Consider the following 23708-nt stretch of genomic DNA (forward strand, 5'->3'; position numbering starts at 1 on the left):
TGCTGGGGCCGCTCGGCCTTCGCTCTGCTGGGTAGGGTGAAGGCCCACCCGCCAGGCGACAGGCCCTCGAATCGGACGGTCAATGCGGGGAGGAAGCTCCTTGCTTAAAACAGTCGAGGCTGGCCAAGGGGTCCATCCCTAAATGGACCGAGAGTGCCCAATCAATCAGAGTATGGCCAAGGCATCCCCTGGCAGGCTGCCCTGTGCGGGGGCGATGCCGGCTTCAAATCCCTCCCTGCTCCCGGGGCGAGAAGGCTCCAAGGAAAGGCCCATCAGGAAGGGGCTGAGAGGCAGGTGCGTACCCGGGTCCCTTGGGGCTCCGGCTGTCGGGCCCGGGTGCTGCCTTCCCCTGTCTCTGAATCATCGGACCTCACGGAGGTCTGACTGAGCAAACTCGGAGAAAAAGGACCATCGGGAAGGGGCTGAGAGGTGGGCCTTGGTGCTGACTTCCCCTGTCTCAGAATTGCCGGACCTCACGAAGGTCTGACTGAGCAAACTCAGAGAAAAAGGACCATCTGGAAGGGGCTGAGAGGCAGGTGCAAACCTGGGCCACAGGGGGCCCCGGAGGGCGGGCCAGGGCGCTGCCTTCCCCTGTCTCAGAATTGCCGAACCTCACATAGGTCTGACTGAGTAAACTCGGAGGAAAACGACCATCGGGAAGGGGCTGAGAGGCAGGTGCGTACCCGGGCCCCTGGGGGCCCCAGCGGGCAGGCCCGGGTTCTGCCTTCCCCTGTTTCGAAATCGCCGGAACTCACAGAGGTCTGACTGATCCTCTCCCTAGTAATCCAGAGAAAAATTAGCCCCCTTTCTTGTAATCCATGCACACGACGTGACAGAGGGGACCCAAGGCGCGAATGTACCCGACCTCCTGGATCCCTCGCTGGGATCAGGGAGGCAAATGAGCCCTCATCGGGACTTCCAGGCAAGCTCGGCCATCTGGTCACCCCATTGGAAAGCATTACGTGCGACCAGATGGCTGAGGGGATCGGTGCGACCAGACGGCCGAGGAGATGCTTGCAACCAGATGGCCAAGGTGAAAGGTGCGACCAGATGGATGGGCTCGAAAGGGAATCCATCTGGTCGCTCTGTGCCCCAACGAGTGAGCGGGCGCCGGGGCATGGGGGACCAGAGGCCCAGGACCCCAGCTGGGCCCCAGTCATGGAGGCTGCGAGGGGGACACGACAGGCCCTCGTACCCGGGGCCCGCGGACATCTTGACAAGCAGGGGAGGCCTGCATGGGACCGACGGACCCCTGTCCTGGGCCCTTGGTGGAGCAGCAGGCCAGGGGACGGGGCCCAGGGCCGGAGCACCAGACCCGAGGCCTGATGGGACCACTAGACCCAGCGGGGGCTCCCAGAGGTGCAGGGGAAGCCTCCCCGGGCCCGCCAGACACCATCCCGGGCACCCTGCCACGCAACAGGACCAAGGACAGAGCCTGGGGTGGGGAGGCCGCCCTCCCCTGGGCCCCTGGAGCTCCTGAACACAGCCAAGCAAGGGGAGGCTCCCCGGGCACAACGAAACCTCGTCCTGGGTCTTTGGCAGTGCGGCAGGCTGGGGGACGGGGCCCAGGGCCGGAGCACCTGACCCAGGGCCAGGCAGGGCCCCTAGACTCAGCCGGGGCTCCCAGGCCCAAAGGTGCAGGGGAAGCCTCCCCGGGCCTGCCGGACCCCGTCCCGGGCACCCTCCCACGCAGCAGGACCGAGGACGGAGCCAAGGGTGGGTGGCCGCCCTCCCCGGGTGCCTCAGGGGCACCGGCCGAAGCTCCTGAACCCAGCCAAGCCAGGAGAGGCTCCCCAGGCACAACGGAACCCTGTCCTGGGCCTTTGGCAGTGCGGCAGGCTGGAGGATGGGGCCCAAGGCCAGAGCACCCATCCCGCGGCCCGACGGGGCCTCTCGACCCAGCCAGGGCTCCCAGGCCCAGAGGCACAGGGGAAGCAACCCCGGGCCCGCCAGACCCCGTCCCGGGCACCCTGCCACGCAGCAGGACTGAGGTCCGAGCCAGGGGTGGGGAGGCCGCCCTCCCCGGGGCCCTCAGGGACCCCAGCTGGAGCTCCTGAACCCAGCCAAGCAAGGGAAGGTTTCCCAGGCACAACAGAACCCCGTTCCGGGCCTTTGGCAGTGCGGCAGGCTGGGGGATGGGGTCAAGGGCCGGAGCACCTGCGCCGGGGCCCGACAGGGCCCCTGGACCCAGCCAGGGCTCCCAGGCCCAGATGCGCTAGGGGAGCCTCCCCGGGCCCGCCAGACCCCATCCCGGGCACCCTGCCATGCGGCAGGACTGAAGACAGGGCCCGGGGTGGGGAGGCCACCCTCCCCGAGGCCCTCACGGGTGCCGCCTGGAGCTCCTGAACCCAGCCAAGCAACGGGAGGCTCCACAGGCACAACGGAACCCCGTACCGGACCTTTGGCAGAGCGACAGGCTGGGGGACAGGTGCCAGGGCCAGATCACCCGACCCAGGGCCCAGCGGGATCCCTGGACCCAGCCAGGGCTCCCAGGCCCAGGGCACACAGGAACCCTCCCCGGGCCCACCGGACCCCATGCCGGGCACCCTGCCACGTGGCAGGACCAAGGACGGAGCCCAGGGTGGGGAGGACGCCCTCACTGGGGCCCCTGTGAGCCGCTGAACCCAGGCGAGCAGGGGATGCTCCCCGGGCCCGCCGGACCTCGTTGGGTCATCCTGCCATGCAACAGGACCGAGGACGGACCCTGGGGTGGGGAGGCCGCCCTCCCTGGGGTCCCTGGGGTCCCTGGACCCAGCCCAGCAGGGAGAGGCTCTCTGGGCCCGCCAGACCCCATTCTGGGCAACCTGCCAAGTGGCAGGCCCTGGGACGGACCCAGGGCTGGGGTGGCATCCTCACTCGTCCAGCTGGACCGCTAGGCCAAGAGGGGTCCCAGAGTACCCTGTACCTAGTAATCCAGAGGAAAGATACCCCTATTTGTGGGAACCCGTGTGCACCGTGAGACTCAGGAGACCCTGGGTGTGAACGTGCCCGACCTCCTGGAGCCCTGGCTGGGATCCGGGAGGCAAATGAGCCCTCATCTGGACTTCCAGGCCAGCCCGGCCATCTAGTCACCCCATTGGAAAGCATTGCGTGTGACCAGATGGAGGGACCAAAATAACACCAATCTGCCTGCCTCGAGCCTTCGTGGGAGGGCTCCCGCCTGCCCTTGAAGGGCTCGCGGGCTGCAGGGCTCGGGGACTGCAGGGCTCGGGGGACTGCAGGGCTCGGGGGCTGCAGGGTTCGAGGACGGCATGGCTGGGAGATGCAGGGCTTGGGGGCTGCAGGGCTCGGGGGGCTCTGAGACCCCACGCTGGGCCTCAGGCATGGGGAGGCCCGCAGGTGCTCCTGGGGCCCAGACGCCCGGGGGAGGGCTGCCCGGGGACCCATGGAGCCTCTCCTTTGCACTGCCACGGGCTATAGGCAGTGGCTCCTGTGCTTACCAAGTTTACACCAATACTACCTCAGGAAGCCCTAGCTGCAATCCAGAAATGCCGCTCATGTGCGCCGGACGATCCATGCCCGCCCAAATTGTGGAAAACATTATCCTCCCCCCCTGATGGACACGCTACTCCTGTTATGGAACTCTTCTCTGGACACGGGCATCTTTCCAGACAATTGGAAACATGCGACACTTCTGCCTTTAAGAAAGAAACCAAATGGGGATCCGGATGATCTCAGCAACTTTAGACCCATTTCCTTACTTTCTGCCCCAGGTAAAATGCTGGAGAAATTGGTGCAGTGACAACTGACCACTTTCATCGAGCAGAGCGGGGCCCTGCATGACACACAATCGGGTTTTCGGGCCGGCTTCAGCACGGAGACCGCTCTCCTTGAGGTTGCAGAGTCGGTGAGATGGTCTCTGGATTCGAGAGCTTCGGCGCCGCTGGTGCTCCTGGATTTTTGGTGGCTTTCGACACTGTGGACCATTCCATACTGGTCCAGAGAATACAAGGCGCAGGATTTGGGGGGGAAGGTTCTGGCCTGGCTGACATCCTATCTGAGTGGGCGCACTCAGAGGGTCGCCCTTAAGCCATTTGAGTCCACTCCAAAACCGCTCTGGTGCGGCGTCCCTCAGGGCTCCGCGCTGAGCCCCCTACTTTTTAACCTCTACCTAGCCCCGCTTTTTTCTCTGATTACCAACTGGGGAGTGAAAGCGATTTCCTACGCCGACGACACCCAGTTGTTCTTCTCATTTAAAGAGCAGACGGTAGAGGCCTTTAAGAATTTCAAAGGTTGCTTGCGCGACATAGCTCTGTGGATGAACTCGAACAAATTAAAGCTTAATGCAGGGAAGAACGAAGTCCTGTTTTTTGGGCAGGGCTCTGTCCCTGATGCAGATCTGTGGTGGCCGGCAGAAATGGGTCCACCACCTTCCCCTGCCAAATGCATTCGAAATTTAGGAGTGAGATGGGAGTCTGATCTTTCCCCCCTAGCCCAAATACAGCAGGTCTCCGCAACTTGTTTCAGCAAATTAAAAAACTTACGGAAAATCTTGAATCTTCTACCGGAAGATTGCTGTAAAATAGTAGTTCATGCCACAGTTACATCCAGGCTGGACTACGCCAATGGCCTATATCTTGGCCTTCCTAAATATGCCATCCATCGCCTCCAGATGATACAGAATGCGGCTGCGAGACTGGTTTGTCGCGTACACACCATGTCTCTCCGCATCTTCAGAAGCTCCACTGGCTACCTGTGGAGAAAAGAATCATTTTAAAGGCCATGACTCTGGCCTATAAGGCGCTGAACGGAAATTGTCCTCGATATCTGAAAGATAGATTATGCCCCTACAAGCAGAATCGTGCATTACGTTCAAACTCTCTTAATCTACTGCATTCTTCCCGCTTTAGGAAATCGCGCTTGGGCGGAAGAACTTTCACGGTCAGAGCAGCCACACTGTGGAACTCTCTGCCAGGTCATCTGCAGCAGGCAAACTCAGAGCCTTGTTTCCGCAAGGCTCTGAAGACATGACTTTTTAGGTCAGATTATCTTATTGATGGTCATCTCTCAACCTTTCATTACGCTATGGCTACCTACTGTTCAGGCGCCGGGACACCCCTGCTTGGGGTAGCTGTTGCGCTTTATAAACTTCGGTATTATTATTATTATAGGGAGCCCTGGACGGAGGGGAGGTGTGGTCCGGGCCCAGCCCATCTCGTCCCTGCCAGAGAACCGCCATCCCTGGGAGGGGCGTTCCGGTGTAACCTGGCCCTAGTAATCCGGAGGAAGGCTACCCCTCTTTCTGGGAACCCGTGCGCACCGCCAGACTCAGAGGACCCTAGGCGCGGAGGCGCCCAACCTCCTGGAGCCCTGGCTGGTATCGGGGAGCCAAATGAGCCCTCATCTGGACTTCCAGGGCAGCCCAGCCATCTGGTCGCCCCATTGGAAAGCATTGCGTGCGACCAGATGGCCGAAGGGAAAGGTGCGACCAGATGGCCGGGACCCAAAGGACACCCATCTGACTGCCTCGAGCCGAGCCTTCTTGGTAGGGCTCCCACCTGCCCTAGCAGGGCTTGGCTTCCCAGGGGCTCAGAGACCCCGGCTGGGCCTCAGGCACGGGGAGGACCACCGGAGCTCTCAGGCCCAGGCGCCCGGGGGAGGACTGTCCGGGACCCATGGAGAACAGCCCAGGCACTTTGCCACGTCGTGGGCCGGAGGAAGGAGCCCCCGGATGGAGGGAAGGTGTTGTCCGGGCATAGCCCATCTGGCAAGGAACCGCCAGCCCGGTGTAATCCGGCATACCCTGCCCCTAGTAATCCGGAGGAAGGCCACCCCTCTTTCTGGGAACCCGTGCACACCAAGAGACTCAGAGGACTGTAGGCCCAGATGCGACAGACCTCCTGGAGCCCTGGCTGGGATTGGGGAGGCAAATGAGCCCTCATCTGGACTTCCAGGGCAGCCCGGCCATCTGGTTGCCCCATTGGAAAGCATTGCGTGCGACCAGATGGCCGAGGGGAAAGGTGCGACCAGATGGCCGGGACTGAAAAAATACCCATCTGCCTGCCCGAGCCGAGCCTTCACTGTAGGGCTCCCGCCTGCCCTAGCAGGGCTCGGGGGCTCGGCTTCCCGGGGTCTCAGAGGCCCCGGCTGGGCCTCAGGCACGGGGAGGAGCTCTCGGGCCCGGATGCCCGGGGAGGACTCCCAGCGACCCATGGAGCCCATCCCGGGCACTTTGCCATGCCGTGGGCCGGAGGAGGGAGGCCCCGGACGAAGGGGAGGTGTTGTCCCCGGCAAAGAACCGCCAGCCCAGGAGGGGTGTTCCGGCATACCCTGCCCCTAGTGATTCGGAGGAAGGCTACCCCTCTTTCTGAGAACCTGTGTGCACTGCCAGGATCAGGGGACCCTTGGCGCGGAGGCCCCTGACCTCCTGGAGCCCTGGCTGGGATCTGGGAGGCGAATGAGCCCTCATCGGGACTTCCAGGCTGGCCCGGCCATCTGGTCGCCCCATTGGAAAGCATTGCGTGCGGGGATTGGTGCGACCAGATGGCCTGGACCGAAATAACGCCTATCTGCCTGGCCCGAGCCTTCGCAGGTGGGCTCCCGCCTGCCCTTGCAGGACTCGAGGGCTGCAGGGCTCGGGGGACTGCAGGGCTCGGGGGACTGCAGGGCTTGGGTGACTGCAGGGCTCGGGTGACTGCAGGGCTCGGGTGACTGCAGGGCTCGGGGACTGCAGAACTCGGGGACTGCAGAACTCGGGGACTGCAGAGCTCGGGGACTGTAGGGCTCAGGGGCTGCAGGGCTCTGGGACTGCTAGGGCTCGGGGGGCTCGGAGACCCCACACTGGGCCTCATGCATGGGGAGGCCCGCAGGTGCTCCTGGGGTCCGGACTCCCAGGGTAGGACTTTCCAGGACCCATGCAGCCCATCCCGGGCCCTTGAGAAGGGAGCCCGGGACGGAGGGTAGGTGTCATCCGGGCCCATAGCTGTAGGGCTCCTGCCTGCCCTTGCAGGTCTCCGGGGATCTGCACCAGGGACCCTTGTCCTGGGCAGATGGACACTTGGCAGGCCGCAGGACGGGGGCTTCCAAACCCCAGGCCCTGACCAAAACCCAGGCCCCGGGGCCGGTCCCTGCTTCTCAACCCAGCCAGGCCGGGGAGATCAGGGAGCCTGCCTGGGCACGAGGGACCCTTGTCCCACGCACACAGACCCTCAGGACATGTGCTCGTTTTCCACACATTTGTTCCAAAATTCTGCGTAGTGGTGCTACGCTAATTCCGCCCAGCCCTACATTTGATACAATGTAAATATATGTTATTAAAAGCAAATTTGTAAACAATGGGAGGGTTGTACATAAATTGTTCACTTTATTGATATTATTCTTTCATGTAAATAAATTACTTTTTAGTTCAATATTATTATGTGTAAATAAAAAAAATTGACTTTCAAATAATGTTGAATCATGCCTTATGTTGATGGTCCACTGTAAATGTATTTGTTCTTTTAAAGATGCTTGTCAAAAAAGTTAAGCTTAATATGTTTTTTATTCAATTAAAATGTTCTTTGTTTTGAATTTTCTTGCATTTATAGATTCCCAAAGAAATTATTTAGGTAATAAAGGTATAACTGTTACTACTTTTAGCCATCCAAAATCCTACTCAGAACATAAGTATCTGCTATTAGTTTCATTGATTAACAGTGGCATAATTTTGTTTTCAAATGTATCAATTATCTTACATTAATTCTAAGGTTTTAAAATTAGTACCTGAGAATTACTACACTTCACCCAACCCAAACCCCTTTTTCCTCCGCATCCCGCTCCTAAAAGTAAGTATCTAATCTGTTAAAGCAAGTGTTTCCTTTTAAATTTTACAAATAAGCACTTAATTTTTTTCTACATTACAAAACACAGATATTTTCAAATTAATACTGTAGCGTTAATACATTTCCTCAAACAAACCCTATTTTTACGCCAGCATCCTGTCCCTAAAAGTAAGAGTCTAATCTGTTAAAGCAAGTGTTTTCCTTAAGTTATTACAAATGAGTGCTTATTTATTTTTATTACAAAACAAATATTTTCAAATGAATACTCCGGTATAAAACTTAGTACCTGGTAATTACTACACTTCAGCACCCCAAACCCATTTTTTCTCTGGCATCCCACCCCTAATACAAAGTGCCTGCATACTAAAAGTAAATGTCCTTTTTTAATAATAATATATTAATTACTGCTTATATTCTTTAAAAAAATATTCATATTATTACTCGGGTATTCATATTTGTACCTGAGTATTAATACACTCCCCCCGCAAACCCCTTAACCCTCTGGCATCCTGCCCCTAAAAGGTATTGTCTTATCCCTTAAAGTAAGTTTCATTTAAAATTTAAAACAAATATGTTTGATACTCAGGTATAAATATGAAATCCCTGAGTAAAAATAGGGATTTCCACCCAAAACCCCGTTTTCACCTGGTAACCCGCCCCTTAAGGTAAGTATCCTTATCCCTTCAACTAAATGTCCCTATTTTATAAAACAATATTTTGATGCATAATTATTTCCAAAATAAGTTAACAATATATTCACATTAATACTCAGAAATGGAAACAAATACCTGAGTATTAATGCACTACTCCACCCAAAATCCCTTTTCTCCTCCGGCATTCTGCCCCTGAAAACACATTTTCTTAAAATGAGAACATGCGGGTAGATTTCCAAACCAATCCGATGCATATGTTGCCTTAGAGAAGACACTAGTGCAGTCCAGTAAATCTCAGTGGTTATGATCTAATCTAGAAGGAAAGCATCATTTCTGCCAAATGTTTATTTTAATTCACTTAAAAAAATTTAACACAAAGGAAGAGATGAGCGCGCTGTTGCCCATGGTGGTAACCTTTGAACTGATTCGGCATATATCTACATACACACTATAATTGTTATTAACGGCACCAGGGAAACTCCATTCTGGTCGCCATCGATTAGTTTTTGAACACTTATCATAATTCAGCGCACAGCTGGCTTCCTACTCACACACATGGAAAAAAAGGTTTTTCTTCACTGAGGGACAACATGGAACATTCAGAGGGCTGGGTAAGAGCAGTTTTGATTAGATTGACAGAAACCCATTTCAGGGCCAATTTCCTAATTCCGATTTGAAAGTAACTACATTTTGTTGTAATGACCGGCGTTTTTGAGGCACTCTGCATTACCAAAGGCATACTATTGATGCCTTCATAGTGGATCCGCCTGGTTGTATGTGAAGATTTGTTGTAATGACAGGCATTACCAAAGGCAGAGTATTGATGCCTTTGTTTTGGATCTGCTTCGTTATGACAAGCGTTGTTGCACCATTTGGTATAACCACAAGCGTAGTAATGACGCTGTTGAGGTTCCACTTTCTTTAAGAAGGCTTTTTGTTCAAAAGGTTTAGTTAAAAGTGACTTTCCCATCCAATTCACCTGGTTGGATACTGTCGCATGGAACGCACAATGCATTCCACTGACCCAACGCAAGAAGTATTGGTTCTTTGGCCTACACTTTGCTCGACCGTGAGGCTTGAAATGCACCAAGCGGTCAATGGGCTCAGCACTGCGCAGGGGTGCAATGTCACCAGTCAATAGAGGCCCTTGCACCTTGGGATGAATAATCCTGTATTTCACTGCATAGGAACCTACCATGGAGAGCCTTGTCTGTTAAAAAGCCAAAAATTGTCCACACTTCAATTGGCCAACCTGCTCCTCGTTCCTCCATCACTGTTGCATCAAGTTGGAGAGCAGGTACAAAGATTTCTATTGTCCTGCCTCATGCAAACATCAATGCTTAAGAGCCCTTACAATTTCCATACTCGTGGATTCTTCTCAAGGAGGGAGGTGACTCGCTGTAGTGATGTAATAAGGATACAGGGAAACCACACCTCAGAAGAAGGTAGGGATTTTATTTCAACAGGAAGATCAAGACACTCCACGCTCCTTCCATCTTCATCCAACCTTTGTTAAATTTTAAAACCACACAACCAACCACCAGTTCTAATATATCACACAACACACAACATTCTTAAACCCAGCTATGCTGCTGGAGACAAGCAAGAACTTAACACAAATGTCTGAGGTACTCAGTGCCACCTGTATGATGGATCCTGTATCTAGGAAATTTGAAAGTGGTGAGGATCAAAGAGGCCTTATGATCACTGTCGCATGTCATGCATGGCAACCCCGATTTTTCCCTTTTTGTGTGTATTTTCTCATCTCATCTTCTCTCCGTTCTCAGAGATACTTCAAGCGTATTTGTTGGTTCTGTCTCACAACAACCAAAAGAATATCTGTGGAAAATGAATACATCGATGTAATTTTATGTTTTATTTGGGAAACAGGATTTTGGAATAACCAAGCCCAAAAGATGGTCCTCAATGATGATGTAATAAATGCATCATAATCAAAAGAAATTGTGTGAATGTCTGCCAATGCTTGTTCAGTTATACTTTGTTTATTTAAGTAATAGGGACTATTTGTGATATGTTGTTCAATAATAGAAGTTAATACTTTTACACAGGACACCATGAACCTACATGTCCTGCATTAATCGTTTTTAATAAGGCTATCTCATCAATTATCCATATTGATCAACAGAAACGAGAAGGGATCAAATAACAATCGTTGGAACATGCCTTCTTGTGGAAGGAATGAAGCAGAGGAGAATCCATGCGATATAAATCTGATATTATGACAACTGTCTGCATTTTACTGCTCGCTTTCAGTGGAATAAAAGCATTACCAACAAAATAGACTTTCGCCTTCTGAACATATGTTTTCTCAAGAATTCCTGCTTATGTTTACCCACTGATTTATATAGATATAAAGCTTGCAGAAATGCTGACATAAAATAAATACCCAGGACCCCCCTTTTCCATTTAATTACTTAAGTGCAAGTGAGCCTTCTGTTAACGTGCAATTGACTAGATATAAATAATGCATATTGCATTTGTAATGGGTTCTTGGAAATCAACGTGTTACTTTTTGGAGCACAACATTTGTAAAGCGACCATAAGGCATTCATTTCAGAATCGGATATTCATAAGACACGCACTCACCAGCATTGCCTTATAACACGATACAGACCTCTTTATTGTCGGTTTGGAACATCAATTCCGCCTTTAAACCGCTGATCCCTCCAGCCATAGTCTCATATGGTTAATCCTCTATTCTCCTTGCATATTTTCGCTGGAAAGTATTATGTTGCAATAATTTCCAAACCCGCCCCTCCGTTCAAACCCTGAGTTTGCTCAGGTGTAGAAATCCTAGTATAAATGTTGCTTGGGATCTGAATTTAATTAATCTCGCTTAGGCTAATTTTCAGTGCAACTGATTGAAATATTTAGCAATGTCCAGAGAGGTATTGCGATCCTCCCCAGGAACATGCAGGTCACCACTTTAATAAATATTTCACGCTATAAAGACATTACCTCCTCATCTTCCTTCTCCCAGGTACTTACATAGAGAGAGTTACCTCATGTATCGATTTCATGTACAATCTCCCAAGCTGTTTTTCTATTAAACCAACCCACCCCCATGAAACCATTCCTTCCCTTAAGCACTTCCTGTGCTTATTTTGTGTAGCCTTTTCTAAATATCTGTGAAATAAGAGGTTACTAAGACACTCCTTTATTTCCCTTTTATAGTTTAATATGTATTCATGATTTTTCCTTCCTTTTCACCATCTGATAAAAGGCTTGGTCGTTCGGGCAGGAAGAAGAGTCTGCTCAACGCATGCAATGGTGGCGATTGTTGACAGCAGGGTTCGCGCAGGAAAGCTGCACTACTGTGGAAACAATAACTCCCTACCTTCTAGTTGGTTTTACAAGACAATAAGACTTGGCGATTGTAGAGATGAGAGGCCGGAGGGGGGGCAGGGGGGGTTGTGGGGGTCCCGGCATCCTCTCTGCATCCTGTGTTTGGGGTGCTTTCTTGCCCTGTCTCTAGGACCTATTTATTTACGGCGTCCTCTGGCTTGGTGGAGAGGATGCACCAGTTGAATCCATTATCATTCTTTAACTCGCTTTGCTATCCCAGTTCAGAACGAATATATGTCTATACTACGCATGCGATACATCGCATGCCATTACAACGCGTTGCAGGGTCGGACTGGGAACCAAAACCGGCCCTGGCAAAGTGCTCGGCCGGCCCCCTGGGGCTTGGGGGTGCCGCCGAGCTCTTTGCCAGGGCCGGTTTTCGCCGATTTTGTTACAGAGCCGATTTTGCAGCTATGCTGCAAAAACGGCCCTGCAACAAAAATGGCCCGCAGGGGCCCAAAACCGGCCTCCACCCGTGCGGCACACCGGGGAGTTGCCCGGTGCCCGCTACGGCCAGCCCGGCCCTGCGCGGTTGTTACAATGACCACGTTGTTACATTGCGAACCATTACATCGCAGGTCGTTACAATGCATTGCTGTAGGGGGCGGGCTATACTTGAGAATAGTATAATTTACTATTCCTACTCCAGTTTGTGCAACAGCAGGGAAGGTATTGGATTGTAAATGGTTTACGATGTAATGGTTTGCGACGTAACAACGCAGTCGGTGTAACGACTGCATTGTAATGTTTGGTAGGGTATGCCCAAACGTGAATCCCTTGCTCATGTTGGCACTGAATTCAAGCTAGCTTGGCTGATGAGGGGTAACCCCAAAACAGGTCCCGGGATTCTTATTTCCGGTCCAGGGATGACCTGGCATGGCAGCTTGGGCTGGACTGTTCCCATGATGTACAGGGTCAAGATTTGCATTTAGCTGAATCTTAACTGGGGTGGCGAACTGAACTAAACAACGATGATGGATTCAACCCAGAACTGATAATGACTGGGGGTGAGTGTCTGAAAGGTTTCAGTGCTTTGCCCTTCATCTTATTGTGTTCAATAGAAAAGTGAGACAGAACAGCAGGTATTATGTTCTTCCAGGGCCGTATTACACTAAGTGCCCCGGGGGCCCAACAGGCGTTTGAACCCTCTTTGCGCGCCCCCGAGCACTTTGTTGTTACAGAAGTGGCCGCAGACGCTTGTGCGGCCCCTTCTGTAATACTGAAAGTTCTGGTGCACATGAAGCAATAGCGCTATCTTCAGGAGGAAATTCCTCATTTGCATGGGTGGGCCCCATGCAAAGGAGGGAATCCATTTGCCTCTGCACCCACACGTTATTATACACGCAGATGCAGAGGCAAAGAAGCTAGCAGGAGGCGCACGGATAGTGTGCCACCTCAAAGGTAGCGCACTGCCTGTGTATCCCCTGATGGCAGCCCTCTGGAGGGGCAAAAGACATCCCCTTGCAGGTGGGGGCAGTCCCTCACAGCTTTCCAAGGTGTCTTTCTCATTTGACAGTTGGAGTTAGAGATACATTTCACACTTTATTTCTTCATTTTTATGTTATTACCAATTTGTTTTCTTTTGGTACATTTTCTAGGAATAGTTACCTGGGAATGTGGTTATTTTTTACAGGCATCCTCTTGCTTTCCTACGTTGTATATAATCCCTTTAGATTAGTAGCTCAGTGTGTTTCTGACTACTGAGGAGTCAAGATAGGTAAATATTCACAGAAAAGAGGCATCTGTATCCTTCTCCTGAGAAAGGAGTGGAGAGAAAATTACAGGAGATGGTTGAATCGCTCAAAGAGGCATGTGAGAGATATAGGGGTATAGTGAATTCTCCTCATTATTCTCCCTCATCTGCAGATTCTTCTACTTTGTCAGTGTTTTCTCCTTCTTCAGTTTCTTCCTGGGCTTCACTGGACTGAGATGAAGAGGATCTTGGTTTCCTGACAACTTTGTGGCCTCAAAAGGGAAATATTTTCATTAGTAAGAAATTAAACCCATCATTAGGTTGAACATTCGAGACCTCTTGTATACACTTTAGTATATACTTATAAGTCTATGTACTTTGTGAGCTCTGGAGATCAGCCATAGGACTTGTCTGCTTCAGATGAGGGACTTTTTTTCTGTTCAACTGCCTCTATTTAACTGTCTTGATAGAAAACTATCAGTAGATTTCAGTTAAGTACCAGAATTGTTTTCTGCTTGGTCAACTGCCTCTATTTAACTGTCTTGTTAGAAAACGACCAGTGGAGGTCAGTAAAATACCAGAATTGCTTTCTGCTGAGGGACTTTATTTTTTTTAATTTTTCTGGCAACTGCCTCTATTTAACTTTCTCGATAGAAAACGACCAGCAGAGGTCAGTAAAACCTCAGAATCACTTTAGCATTCTCTAGATTCCAGTCCATAGAATTTGTCTTCCACGAGCACCTGTAGACAAAAATATTTTTTTCATATCTTGTATTTTCAGTGATATGACCACCGAAGGCCCTGATTTTATATTAAAAATAGAGCTTTGGACTATACCATTTCCTGTTGAAAGGCAATATTTCTCTCTATGTGTTCCCATACCTGGCATCTCACGCAGTTTGGTGCTTACTTTTCCTCAATGTTAAAGAACAGTAGATGTTTCAGCACCCAGGCTAATGTGCCGCATAGCTAAATACATATAAGGTTTCAAAGACGAGACCGATTGCATTGCAAATGCTTGTTTTTTATTTGTCTTCAAATCTTCAACGACTGACAGATTCAGAGCAGCTGACAACCAGTTGTTACTGGCTTTGGCCGTTTCAAAGGCCTGAAGTTCCTAAACTCCTGGTTATCCCTGCTATCCAGAGCTTTCTACAAAGGGAATGAAGAGATCCTGATAGGATAACTGTTCATAGATTTCTAGGTAGGTTTTATCCTTTGGCTACAGGACATATGGAGCTTCACCAGTTGCTTTCCATCAATCCCCTGTTGTCAAATTTGGTGGGTCATCCTTCCATGGTAAATGAGGATGGGTAAATCTCTGATGTTGTGGACAAAGAAGCTGTGAGGGCTTAGAAAAGGCCATATGCTGGCCTCCATCTTTCAATGAAGTTGGGAAGGTTTTCAATATACACTTACCTATCTTTAGTTAAGGACATTCAGTCGCTTTCCTCTGCCAAACAAGAGGGGGAGGTGGGGGATTTTTAGGTCTCGCTAGAGTTAGCGCATGCGCTGCTCTTGCAAGACATTTAGTAGCTGCTTCAAAAAGCGCTACCTTGCCGGCCACCAGCTTGCTAGAACGCGCACACGCATGTGACGTGCACAGCACTTTCCCCGTCGCGCGCGCACCTGCGCACCACTCGCGTTACCACTCGCGTTTTTTTATTTTATTGTTTTATCATTGGGTCTGGACTATTAAAAGCCATGATATGAGACCCACTGATCAGGTTGCCTCCCAAACTTTAGGTAAAAGCCACAATGGTCTCGATCTGGGCTTTCAGCTTATGCCATTGAATACAATACACACTTTTACAGAGCTACAAAACCGCAGTGATCTATTTTATCAAGCTTACATAACCAAGGCATCATAATATGAATACTCATTACTGCCAGTGTCACGTTTCAGGTCCTTACGTGTATGCTGAATGCAGCAGTCGAGTCTGCATCTTCTAACATTATGTGTGAAGTGTTTGCAAATACTGTGCCAGATACGCATGTCCAGGCACCCTCCACCAATATTCTGCTGGACAGCTTTCTTAATGAGTAGGCTGCAGATGAAAGCACAGCACTGTACTACCTAAGCACTCCTTACCACCAGTGGAAACAACAGGACACATAAATCACCCACTGTACTAACATCTAGGGATCTGGCACCTTCTGGTGACGAGTTGACGCAATAGTTGCTTCCCACAACACCGAGCAGCATAAGCTTTTAAAATATTTAGTAGTAAGGCAAGATAATAGCGGCTAATTGAGACAACCAACAGGTCAGTGATCCAGCGTGACATATTCTTATAAAGACAACACAACATCGTAATGCGTCATGGCGTCCGGTATTAACCTGAAGGCATGCTTTCGCGTGGGTGCAGCACAAGCGCAGAATGTTTTGTCCGTGACACAGGTTGATATCTGCTCATATGTAGTGACGACAGGACATGTCTCAGTTAAATAAGTATTTACAGGAGAGACAGCATCTACATCCACTCACCGACTCACTCCCGACTGATTGTGACCTCTTCACGAATATAGTCTGCCTATGCAGTATTGAGACCAAGTAGACACTGGCCCCGCAATAATATTAACCCTTCCTAGGCAATCAGAGAGCACGAATGGCCTTAGTTTGCTAGTAGGTTAGTTAGTTTGAAACTCGATACACAGCTCTTTTGTATAGGGGGTTTACAAGAGCCTGCATTGCTTGCTGAAAGGCAACATTTGCGCTCACAGGAGAAAAACAACCATTGGCATAGCCAATAGGTCTCGCCTTTGGGACCGTATAATGATTTAGCCATGCAACAGCTGATGTGGTTGCACCAAGGATATTATGCTGCATAACTAAATAATTATAAGGTACCAAAGGCGAGACCTATTGGCTATGCCAATGCTTGTTCTCAGATGCTAGCATGTACGGAAGTTCAAATGAAGTTTCTATCTGATGTGGTATTTGATAGCCATGCAACTTCCGCAATGGCCTCCGCTGGAATAGTAGTGGCTAGACAGCATTTACATTTGAGTGGATGGAAAGTGGATTCTTCTCAGAAGAATGGCCTTCTCCTTTTGCCTTTTTTTAGGTAAAAAGTTATTTGGAGAGGAATTGGAGGAGATATTGCAGAATTCCTTCAAAAATCAGAAACATGCCCAAGCCTTCAAGTTTAGACAGAGGGATTTTGATAAGAAAAAGAAAGGGTTTTGTAAATATAAGGATAGGAGACCTAATTTTTCTTTTACCAGGTCCAAGTTTCAGCCTAAGTCCTAGAATAACAGTTCTTCTCAGCCACCTGGTGCTAAGGCCAACTCCTCTCAGCATTCCTGACTATTCGGAGATCCCCTGTCCTTTTGGGGGTTACCTTTTCTTTTTTCAAGTCTAATTGATCCCCAGAGTGTCAGACAGATGTGTTCTACAGGTGATCACAGGGGGGTACCACATCTGTCTTTCTTCTGGTCCTCTGATTTCATGGTATTTACTAACTCCCACTTCAGAGAACATCATAATGAGGGATGCATTGGTAGAGAGAGATTTGATCTTTTTCACGAAAAAGCAAATAAACCTGGTCCTGATGCATCAACGAGGACTGGGCTGACACTCCAGAGTTTTGCTTGTACAGAAGCAGACATATGAATACAAAATAATCATAGACTGTAAGAACCGAACACATTCATTTCTACAGTTCATCTCAAAATGTGTTCCCTTCAACAAGCCATTCCTCTAATCTCTAAGAGGGGCTTTCTAACGAAAACAGATTTATAAGATGCCCATTTGCATGTTCCTGTAGTTCCTCCAAATCAACAGTAACTCAGGTCCTGTATGGGGAACTAGCATTAGCAGTTTGCTGTCCTACTCATTGGGATGAAAACATCTTTGAGAGTTTTTATAAACATCCTGGCTCTTGTGATGGCCTTCTTTCACAACTAGGGAATACGTCTTTAGCCGTACCATTATGATCTATTCATTCAATCTCATCCATATGCTATTACAATGGCACATATGAAGGAAGTTTGCAGGGAGTTGAAGAAACTTGGTTATTCTGATCAAGAGGAACAATTCAGTTCTGGTGCATTCAAAGAATCTGGAATACATTGGTGGCAATTTCAGGACAGACATGGCAAAGATGTTCCTACCAGTGGCACTGGAAAAGAAGTTACAAGCTCATCTGGATCATGTTCTGAAAGGGTACAGATCTGGTGAGGGAACAGCTTAGAGTTCAGGGGAACATGGTAATTATATATCTTTCAATTCTCTAGAACTCGACCTTTGCTCCTCTAAAATGGAGGCTGTGTTGATATATTTCCTCTTTTCTATGAGGCTGCAATAGTGTCCATCATCCTGTGGGCTCCCTTTCACCTAGGTAAGGTGGTTCTTAATATCCTTCAACATAAGTCCCCAGGTTCAGTGAACTTTGGAATGCTCATTCCGGTAACTTCAGTTGTCAGAGTCCTTCTGAGCTGGTGGATGGAATCTTCTGCTATGGATCAAGGAACTCCCATTGCTCTGTCAGACCCTCTGGTACGAACCTCAGATATCATCCGTCATGGTCGGGGAGCAATTCTTGGGGATTTAACTGCTCAGTGGCTTTGGCCTGATCAGAAGTTTAGCCATTCATCCAACTGAAAGGAAGTGATGGCGATACAGAGAGCTCTCAGTGTCTTTCTTCCACAGATAAGGGGTCCAGCCTTGATGATCAGGATGGACAATCTAACTGTAAAGGCTTATAACAATCAACAGTTTGGAATGAGAAGTCATTCTCTGAATCAGATAGCCGTACAAATAATAGCTTGGGCGGAGGTGAATTTACGCTCCATAAGTGCAGTACACATCTGGGCACGTCAGAACAAATTGAGTCAAAATGCTCCCTTCTCACAGGAATTTTCTCTCAATCCCTTTGTTTTTCAAACTCTATACATACAGGGCGTATTCTGGTCGTAGATCTGTTTGCGGATCTCTCGAATGCTCAGGATCATCGTTTTTTTCCCCGGTCGAGGTGCCGTCACTGTCTGGGGATAGATGCCCTTCTGCAACCATGGCCTAGAGGTCTTCTATATGCCCTTCCTCCATTTCCCTCATCTGGAATGTCCTGTTCAAAATCCGAAAAGAAAGGTTGAATGTCATTCCAGTGGTTTCCATTTGGCTGGGGAGAACTTTGTTTCCCCTTCTTAACTCAATGCACGATAAATGGATTCTCCTCTTGTCCCCTATTCTGATAATTGATCCAGTCCTAACAGTTGTATCCCTGGGCTATCTTCATCCATCAGCCTGAAGGTTCAAATGTAGGATCTCCAAAGAAAGGGCTTTCCTTGTCTGTCTCTAATCCTATCCAAGCTTCTAGGCAAGACTCTACTAAGAAATCATACAATCTCCACTGGACATCTTTTGATAAACTGTGCATGCTGAGTAGTTTATCCTCCCTGGAACGCTTCCCAGAACTGATCTTGGATTTTCTTCAGGAGGGGTTTGACAAAAGACATTCAGTATCGACCTTTAAGCTTTAATTGTCCACTATCAGAAACCTTGGTTCCCCTGTGGTAAACTTGATGAAAATGATCCCTTAGTAGTAAACCTTTTAAGGGATTTTTGTTAATTTGTTCTGATATGAAAACATTGTTTCCTCCTTTGGATCTGCTGCTGGTCTTGTCCTTTTTGCCTGGTCCTCCCTTTGAGCCTCTGGAAGAAGCTTCAGGGAAGATTCCATCTCTCAAATTGTTTTTGCTGGTTGCCATAACTTCAGTACAGAGATTATGGGAGTTGGGTTCCCTTCAGTGCCACTATTCCTATTTCAAGATGTTTGAGGAGACGGTGGTTTTATCTTCGGTTTCAAATTTTCTTCCTAAAGTTAACTCAGCATTTCTTAGGAGTCAGGTGATTGTACTGCATTCTCTGCTGGGCGCTATTTCTTCCATTGCTACTCTGTATGTAGTAAGAGCTCTTACTATCTATTTAGAACAATATTCAATATTTAAGAAATGTGATTCCTTGTTTAAACATTTAGGTCATGCTAGTTGGACTACTCTTTCTAGAAGGATCAAAACTGATTTCATTGGCTTATAACCATGTTGGTGAAGAATGTCCGAATAATGTACAGGCCCATTCAATGAGAGGCATGGCTGCGTCTTGGGCTGAATGGATTTGGGTTTCAGTTACAGACTTTGGTGCAGTGGCAACCTGGGCTTCTCCATCTTCATTTATCTCACATTGGATTATTGAATCCCAGGGTAACAATTTAAACTTACACATTCTGGTGTTACTTATAAACTTACTGATTCCTAACAATAGGTTTGTCAATGTGAGAGATGTTAATCGGGCGGCCTCCGATTTCGACTCTTTTCTGAGTGGGGCAATTGATACTTTGGCCCCCGTCACATTGCGCTACTCGGCCAGAAAGACTCCTTCAGCCCCCTGGTTTACTGATCCCCTGAGACGCTTGAGGCAGGATTGTAGGAAACAGGTGAGGGTGTGGAGGGCGAGCTGGGACTTAACAGAACGGGAAAAACATAAGCTTTTTCTCAAAAAATACAAGGCGGAGATAATCAAACATAAGCAGGATTACTTCGCTAAAATAACTAACTCTCTCACGTCCCCCAGAGACCTCTTTCGGATTGTTGATTCTCTGTGCTCTCTGCAAACTCCCAATCCCACTGTCAGCTCCCAAGATCTCTGCGATAGGATCGCTCAGTACTTTCATTCTAAAATTGCGGATATTTATTCCACTTTGGAACTACAACGGGCCTCCTTGCCCTCCCCCCTGTCTTCGGGACATCTCGGGGGCCGAAACTGAAAATCGGTCTGCTAAGGCTAGTCTGTCCTGTTTCCCTCCGCTTGACATAGTCCAACTTGATAGGCTGCTTAGTAAAACCAGATCAGGCTCACCCCTGGACCCCTGTCCGCTCAGAGTTTTTAAGGATTGTAGGGGTGTCCTATTGCCCCCCTTCTTGAGATCATGAACAGGGCAATACATGAGGGTGTGTACCCTGCCGTATGGAAGAGGGTGGTGGTCAAGCCTCTTTTAAAAAAGCCCTCCCTTGATCCTGAAACTCTGAAGAACTTTCGGCCCATTTCGCTGCTTCCGGCACCTGCCAAAATGCTCGAAACTCATCTTAACGAACATTTGATGGCTTTTGTAGATGGGCATGGGCTTCTCGATCCAGCCCAACATTGTTTCCGGCGGTCCCATAGCACAGAGTCTGCCCTCCCTGTTGTGTTAAACAATATCCGCACGGAGGTGGACCAGGGCCATACTACTCTTCTGGTCTTACTTGACCTTACGGCAGCCTTCGACACCCTATCCCCGGTGACTTTGACAGCCCGCCTGAGGGAGATTGGTGTGGAGGGATCGGCCCTGAGCCTTTTGGCTTCTTTTCTGGATCAGAGAGAGCAGAGGGTCAAATTAGGCGAATTCTTATCCCCATCCCTGCCTGTTCAATGTGGGGTCCCACAGGGTTCGGCTCTCAGCCCTACCCTTTTCAATATCTATGTGGCCCCACTAGCCAAGCTAATAAGATCCTATGGGATGGTGGTGGTCTCTTATGCAGACGATACTCAGATTATGGTATCCCTCTCACACCCAGACAACTCCTCTGTTCTCAGCTTTAGAAACTGCATGGAGGCAGTTTCTAAATGGATGATACACAACTCCTTAAAGCTGAATGGGGATAAGACGGAGGTTCTTGTCTTTGGTGGTGGGAGTGACCTTTGGTCTGATAAGTGGTGGCCCCCTTCGCTGGGACTGTGTCCCTCTCCCACCTACTCAGCTCGTAATCTGGGTGTCCTGATTGATCCTTTGCTCTCCATGAACCTACAGGTAAACAGAACGGTGTCGACTTGCTGGGGTATCATCAAAATATTAAGAAAAATAAAATATTACCTTGCTCCCTCTGCATGCAAACAAGTCGTAACAGCCCTGGTGTCCTCACGCCTTGACTATTGTAATGTGCTTTACTCTGGTCTAGATAAGGGTTTGGTTCAGCGACTGCAAACTGTTCAGAACGCGGCTGCCAAGTTTGTAACGGATGCCTCAAGGCTCTCGTCGGCTACTGCTGTCAGGAAGAGGCTTCACTGGCTCCCTATCTCGGCTAGGATCACTTTCAAGATCCTTAGTCTTACTTATAGCACACTTTCATGCCAAGGAGCGAGAGGAATCAAGGATCTCCTGGTTCCCTATGTCCCCGCCAGAAATTTGAGGTCCTCAGATAAGAATCTGCTACTGGTACCCCGTTTTAGGAGAACCAGGTGGGGAGGAAGGTCTTTTTCCTATTTGGCGCCTAAGCTTTGGAATGCTCTTCCCATGGAAATTAGAGCCCAACCATCAGTCCTCTTGTTTAGGAAGGCAGACCTGGCTATTTGTTATGGCATATCCGTGAGCTGGCTTCTGTGTTTCTGATCATATTGATAGGCGCCTTGATGCCTTCGGGCTTAGTTTGCGCGATATAAATTGCCTTTCATTCATTCATTCATTCAACTCTTTCCAACTTTCTGAATATATTCTTTGAATAAGCTTTTGTTATGCTTGACAAAAAATACATACACTTCTGGAGACTGTGTTTGCAATAAAAATTTGGGTCTCACTTCCAGATGTGTTTCTGCCTTTATTTTTGCCATAAGTATTGTAATAAGAAGGCCCATGCTTGGGTATATCCTCACAATGTAAGGATTAGGATGAGGAAGGAGATAAGGAGGTAATGCTTCAATTACATACTGGTTGTAAGATATTGGGTTGGTTGACTGGGGTGTAAGCCCTGATCAAGCATCAAACACAGTCTTTGATAGGACAATACACCCCAAATTAACCTGTGCTCACCCCCTTGATAGTTTGGCACAGAGCAGTCAGGCTCAACTTAGAGGCAATGTGTAAAGTATTTGTGCAGCACTCTAAACAGCAAAACTGTGAAAATTGTGGTATATTAATCTTTGACTTGCATTCTCACCTTAGTGTTATGTCCTCTTCTGCTTAGTCACAGTGACTGTGATGTAATTAGAATGCATATGTGTGATGATTTGAGAGAGTGTCAGTTGAGTGTGTGGATTGAGCAGAAAGGATGTTGCTCACGGTGTGGCTTTCTTCATACCTTCTTTACCTGTAATCAGAGACATGAATAAACCTGATTCTGTTATCACCTTACTACTGGTTACCCTGGAATCGTGAGGGTTAAATCTCACTGTGATACTAGTATTTGTCTGCTGCTGTTTATTACCAAAAAGGACTGACTGTCAACATTTGTTGTTATTACTGGTTATAGATCTCTGCCATTTTTAGATCGTTTGTAATGCTTTGTTAGCATCTTTCTGAGTGATATTTATTAGTTAATACATTTTTATTGAACTTACGCTATCAAGGTGTGTTTGAAATACAAAGTTAGCATATATATTTTGTTATGCTGAATGTTGTTAATGCCATGTTACTATAGTTGTGAGTACTATTCTTGGATTCACACCATCACGGTGTGAGTCTTGTACTTGTTGAGCTGGTCATAGTTAATGTATCTCAATCAATTCTTACAGTTCTTGGTGATGGTGCAGGGATTCTGCAACCCAAACCATACTTACTTACCCTTGCTGGTGATGGGCATTTGCATTTTGCTAAACCGTACTTGCCTTTACTTGTTATGGTTTACACCCATGCTTTACCTATTATTGTTGTGCAAATGATACTTTCTGGTGGTGGGGCACCTGTGTTGGTGCCCAAACTGTGCATGCTTTTATGCTGCAGGTGATTGGCATTTGCGTTGCACCTAAACCGTACTTAACGTTTACATGTGTTAGGGCATTTTTACATTTTTCACCGATACTTTCTCTTAAGCTGGGTCATGTTCAGTGCATCACAATAAATTCTTACAGGGTTGGTGATGGGGCAGGGATCTTGCAATTCAAACCATACTTACATTTATGTTTCATGGTGGTGGGCATTTGCATTATGCTCAAAGCATTCTTACATTTACCTGTTGTAGAGTATATTGTTTGTAACCCCAAACAGTCATTATGTTTCATGGTTGTGGTCATTCCGCTCAAACCGTGTTTACAGTTACATTTTGGGGCATATGTGTTACATCCACAGGGGCATATGGTTTGCACTTTAATACTGAGCAGGTGTATGGCATCCGTAGGGGCACACATATTGCACCTTTGTGAATGGGACTTAGGTGTTTCACCCGCAGGGGCAAATGCTTTGAAATGTATTATTGAGCAGGTGTATGGCACACATTGGGCACATGTATTGCACCTGTGTATTATGCTGCAGAGTCTGTGACTCT

General features: G+C 48.6%; 1 protein-coding gene across 1 annotated transcript in view; it reads right to left on the minus strand.

The window, feature by feature from the left end:
• The window catches only part of LOC146789911 (uncharacterized), a 3228338-nt gene that overhangs the window by 2401708 nt on the left and 802922 nt on the right, over positions 1-23708 (minus strand). The window lies entirely within an intron of this gene.

The sequence above is a fragment of the Triturus cristatus genome, chromosome 10 (assembly GCF_964204655.1).
Source record: "Triturus cristatus chromosome 10, aTriCri1.1, whole genome shotgun sequence".
In the NCBI taxonomy this organism is placed as follows: domain Eukaryota; kingdom Metazoa; phylum Chordata; class Amphibia; order Caudata; family Salamandridae; genus Triturus; species Triturus cristatus.